This window comes from Bos javanicus, chromosome 1, assembly GCF_032452875.1.
Source record: "Bos javanicus breed banteng chromosome 1, ARS-OSU_banteng_1.0, whole genome shotgun sequence".
In the NCBI taxonomy this organism is placed as follows: Eukaryota; Metazoa; Chordata; class Mammalia; order Artiodactyla; family Bovidae; genus Bos; species Bos javanicus.
The window spans coordinates 103,001,031-103,007,133 of NC_083868.1; positions in this window are offsets into that span (position 1 = coordinate 103,001,031).

Below are 6,103 nucleotides of genomic sequence, written 5' to 3' on the forward strand. Positions count from 1 at the left end.
CTTTACCATCTGAGCCACCAATGAAGCCCTAAAATGAAAGTGAAAGTCGCTCAGTTGTGTCCGACTCTGTGCAACCCCATGGATTGTCGTACAGTCCATGGAATTTTCCAGGCCAGAATACTGGAGTGGGTAGCCTATCACTTCTCCAGGGAATCTTCCTGACTCAGGAATCAAACCGGCATTTCCTGCATTGCAGGTGGGTTCTTTACCAACGGAACTATCAGGGAAACCTAAAAGACTGGGTCCAGGATACTGGAGTGGGTAGCCTTTCCTTCTCCAGGGATCTTTCCAATCCAGAGAGCGAATCCATGTCTCCCACATTGCAGGCAGATTCTTTACCAGCTGAGTCACATGGGAAGTCCTAAAAACCAGATTTTAACTATATATATATATATATATATATATATATAGCAATACCACTCAGCTGAATGGGATTATGTGAAATATGCTATTCTACTACCATGCTTTTTTTTCTCCTTTTTGAAAATACAAGTTTTTCTTGTGAATTCATACAACAAGTGATCTGGTAATACATTTGAAATGTACAATAGAACAGTATTATGTCTTACTTTTTTTATCCAGTATAGATTTCAAAGGATGGGACACTTCTGTAGAAAATATTGGAAAAATACAGATAACAGAATAATTTAATCTGAATGAATAAGGTAAATATCTACAGTAAGGGTGGGATTGTATTTGTGATCCATTTCATAAATAAAAAGCTGACAAGCTGAATCAAAGGAATAGTTCTGCACAGTATCTTAGGTTTAAGTTAAAATACCATGGAGAAAAAAAAATACCATGGAGGAGAGACCAAAGTCAAATCTAAGTGTATAATTTAATACAGGTTGATGAGCTCATTCAAAGATATGTTTAAATACAGTTAGTGAATTAGAGCCTTATGGTACTGAGACCATTTTTTATTCAAAGTAATTGAATTGATTTTGATGTAGAAGAGAAAACATAGAGGTAGCCATCAACTCTTACTGATATACCCCAGACAGATTTTTCTGCAGTACTCTTACAGCTTTGTACACTCAGATCATATTACTGACATAAGTCATCAGTAAGATATTTTCTCATCCTGGCACTCAGTGAACAACTAAAGTGATCATAAAATATACACTGAAAATATTTTTCATGGTAGAAATGAAAATAAATGTACTCTTTTACAGAAACATTATAAATTCTGTTTTAATTTAATTTATAATTAGTATAAATAGACTGGCTTTTCTTATTCCTATGAATAGTAAATACTTTTCTGACTAATTCCAAGCTGAACAAATTTTGTGTTTTCCATGTACGTTGAGTATAGAACATTCCCTTAAACATACCTCTGGTTCAACTCCTTTTTGAATTTTTACCTGAATCATTATAACAACCCTATTGATGCCTTTATATATTTTGTATTTCTTTATTGCCATCAACAATTTTAGCAGGTTGATTTTTTGGAAATAGCTTTGATTATTTTGATCAGTTAAGAATACCTACCTCATTGTGTTAAAAATTTTCTATTCCATAGCCTCAATTTTTAACTTTTGTCTTTATAGGCATCAGATCAGATCAGATCAGTCGCTCAGTCATGTCCAACTCTTTGTGACCCCATGAATCGCAGCACGCCAGGCCTCAGGGTCCATCACCAACTCCCGGAGTTCACTCAGACTCACGTTCATTGAGTCAATGATGCCATCCAGCCATCTCATCCTCTGTCGTCCCCTTCTCCTTCTGCCCCCAATCCCTCCCAGCATCAAAGTCTTTTCCAATGAGTCAACTCTTCGCATGAGGTGGCCGAAGTACTGGAGTTTTAGCTTTAGCATCATTCCTTCTAAAGAAATCCCAAGGCTGATCTCCTTCAGAATGGACTGGTTGGATCTCCTTGCAGTCCAAGGGACTCTCAAGAGTCTTCTCCAATACCACAGTTCAAAAGCATCAATTCTTCGGTGCTCAGCCTTCTTCACAGTCCAACTCTCACATCCATACATGACCACAGGAAAAACCATAGCCTTGAATGAGATGAACCTTTGTTGGCAAAGTAATGTCTCTGCTTTTGAATATGCAATCTAGGTTAGTCATAACCTTCCTTCCAAGGAGTAAGCATCTTTTAATTTCATGGCTGCAGTCACCATCTGTAGTGATTTTGGAGCCCAGAAAAATAAAGTCTGACACTGTTTCCACTGTTTCCCCATCTATTTCCCATGAAGTGGTGGGACCATATGCCATGATCTTCGTTTTCTGAATGCTGAGCTTTAAGCCAACTTTTTCACTCTCCACTTTCACTTTCATCAAGAGGCTTTTGAGTTCCTCTTCACTTTCTGCCATAAAGGTGGTGTCATCTGCATATCTGAGGTTATTGATATTTCTCCTGGCAATCTTGATTCCAGCTTGTGTTTCTTCCAGTCCAGCGTTTCTCATGATGTACTCTGCATATAAGTTAAATAAGCAGGGTGAGAATATACAGCCTTGACGAACTCCTTTTCCTATTTGGAACCAGTCTGTTGTTCCATGGGCATGGTGTGCCACTTAATATAGACTATACACTGTTTTCTAAATATTTTAAATATTTATTGCTCATTTCATACAGTAAAAATAAACTTCATTTTCTTTTCTCCAACTGAATATAGTTCTCCATGCTGTATAGTAGGTCATTATTGTTTGTCTGTTTTTTATATAGTAATGTGTATCTGCTAGTCAGAAACTCCTAATTTATCCTTCACCATCTCCCTTCCCCCAATGGTAACCATAAGATTATTCTCTAAGTTTATGAAATGAATGTTTCTTTGAATTCTTCCTGAAATTTTATTCTTTGCAAAACTGCTTTGAAGTTTTGAAATATCTGTGCCTGAATAGTCAAAACCTGTCTCCAGGCCAGATCAGATTCACAAAGATGGACAAATGAATACCAAGTCTAAATGGGGTAAATGACAAAACATGGCCATTTTTCACACACATACAATCCAATCACTCCTCTCATGTGTAAAATATACTCAGCCTCCCCAAGATTCCCAAAGCACTTTGGACTTTATGATGTCAGTTTCAGGCTTTAATTACTGGGTCTTATCCTGAAATTATGACTAGGTATAAATGAGGTTCCTTAGTTACAGTTCCTCATGATTTGAAGATGTGTTGATTGAAAAGACAGATTTTCTGGTCCACACCCAGCATATGATTTTTAGGCAGGGAATTAAAATGATTCTATTCAAAAAGGATAAAAATTGATATACATATTGGTAACTATTTAATTAATGCTCTTGACTATAGCCTGGCACACATCTCCAGTTTCTGGATTAAGGCTTTATCTGCTCCCTGGGAGTGAGTCTATGTGGCTTTTGTGTTCATTCTGGTATTCTGGTTCATTCCGGTATTTTGTGTTCTTCTGGTATTGTGGTTTTAGATTCTGAGGTATCATTTCTTTTTCATTAGAAATGGTCCATGTCTATATCTGAGAATCTTGTACATTTAGTCTCTGACTTCATTTCCCATTTTACATTATGGTTATTTATCAGTATATTACAACTTTTTATTTTAGTGATTGTACCATTTGAATAACTTAATAAACTTTCTATCTTTATTTACCAACTTTGAAAATGTTATCCTTTGTCATCTACCATAAAATATTTAAAAACTAGGACAAATGGCATTCACATTACAATGCTGCAATGAAATGTACATTGTGTAAGTCCTCCAAGCTCTGTCTATATGAAAATGTCTAAAGAACTGGGTTTTAACACTTGTGCTTATATAAATATTAAATTTTCTGGTACATAACAATGTTATTAGAATCATATTTTAAAAATCATCGCTTAGACAATTTGGGTTTGTCATTAAATTGTGAATCTCCAAGTATTTTGTCTAATAAGCCCTCTGTCTTTCTGGCTTCATTTTCCTTACGTGAATTGTACTCCATGTCTTCCAGTTTCTTTAATTTGAATCTTTATACTCAGTCTTGGATGAACTCTTCCCAGCCCTGTCTCAGGAACCATACCTATGTAAGTAAACCTCATTCATCCTTGAAATTTTGTTGGAGTAAAATTCTAAGGTGAATACAACTTATTTTTCCTATGGTAATGGTAATGGTAATGGTTTAGTCACTAAGTCGTGTCTGATTCTTGTGACCCCATGGACTGGAAACCTACCAGGCTCCTCTGTTCTTGGGATTCTCCAGGCAAGAATACTGGAATAAGTTGCCATTTCCTTCTCTAGAGGATCTTCCTGACACAGGAATCGAACCCAAGTCTCCTGAATTGCAGGCAGATTCTTTACTGACTGAACTACAAGGGAAGCCCGCCCCCCCCCCTTTTTTTTTTTTTCTTATAGCACTTGCAATACATTGCTTCTAGCATTCAGGGATAATTAAGTGAGTTATTAAAGTCTCATTTTATTCCCTTTTATGTAAGCTTTTTTTTCCCCTATAAAATCTTTCTTTTTTCCCCTTGTGGCTTATGAATATTATAAATGTGTGACAAAAATTTTAAAATCTAATGTTGCTTTTTTATTCTTGAAATCTTTAAATCCACTACAAGAAATGAAAACTCTCTGATTCTCTTACCTTAAAGCCATCTGTTCCTTCCATGACTAAATCCTATATACAGGAGAATAAGTGGTGTCTCATCAAACTAGAAACATTATGGTTTACATAAGGCTGCATCTGGACAGACTTTTCTTTTTAAATTAATTTTTAATTGAAGGATAATTGCTTTACAGTATTGTGTTGGTTTCTACCAAACATCAACTTGAATCAGCCACAGGTTTACTTTGTCCCCTCCCACTTGACCATCCAACCCACCCCCTTCCCCATTCTACCCCTCTAGGCTGTTAACCAGCCCCAGTTTGAATTCCCTGAGTCATACAGCAAATATTGGCTATCTATTTTACATATGGCAATGTATGTTTCCAACTTACTCTCTCCATACATTCCACCCTCTCATTCCTCTTCTCCAGTCATATCTGTAAGTCTGTTCTCTGTCTGTGTCTCCATTGCTGCTCTGCAAATAGGTACATCAGTACCATCTTTCTAGATTCCATATATATGTATTAGTATATGATATTTGTTTTTCTCTTTCTGACTTCACTCTGTGTAATAGTCTCTAGATTCACCCATCTCATTAGAACTGACTCAAATGCATTCCCTTTTATGGCTGAGTAATATTCCATTGAATATATGTACCATGGCTTTTTATCCATTCATCTGTCAGTCAGTGGACATCTAGATTGCTTCCATGTCCTAGCTATTGTAATGGGGTATATGTGTCTTTTTCAATTTTGTTTTCCTCAGGGTATATGCCCAGTAGTGGGATTCCTGGATTATATGATGGTTTTATTCCTAGTTTTTAAAGGAATCTCTATATTATTCTCCATAGTGGCTGTATCAATTTACATTCCAAAGAACAGTGCAAGAAGGTTCCCTTTTCTCCATACCTTCTCCATCATTTATTGTTTGTAGGTTTTTTGATGGTGGTCATTCTGACCTATGTGAGGTGATATCTCATTGTAGTTTTATTTTGCATTTATCTAATAATGAGTGATGTTGAGCATCTTTTCATGTATGTATTAGCCATCTGTATGTCTTCTTTGGATAAATGCCAGTTTAGATCTTTTTCCCACTTTTTGACTGGACTGTTTGTTTTTCTGGTATTGATTTATATGAGCTGCCTGTATATTTTTGAAATTAATCCTTTGTCAGTTGTTTCATTTGATGTTATATTTTCCCATTCTGAGGGTTGTCTTTCCACCTGTTTACAGTTTTCTTTGCTATGCAAAAGTTTTTACATTTAATTAGGTCTCACTTGTTTATTTTTGATTTTATTTCCATTATTCTAAGAGGTGGGTCATAGAGGATCTTCCTGTGATTTATGTCATCCAATGTTCTGCCTATGTTTTCCTCTAAGAATTTTATAGTTTCTGGTCTTACATTTAGGTCTTTAATCCATTTTGAGTTTATCTTTGTGCATGGTGTTAGGAAATGTTCTAATTTTGTTCTTTTACATGTAGCTGTCCAGTTTTCCTGGCAGTTCTTATTGAAGAGACTATCTTTGCCCTACTGTATATTTTTGCCTCCTTTATCAAAAAACAAGCAATCAATAGCTGCATAGGTTTATCTCTGGGC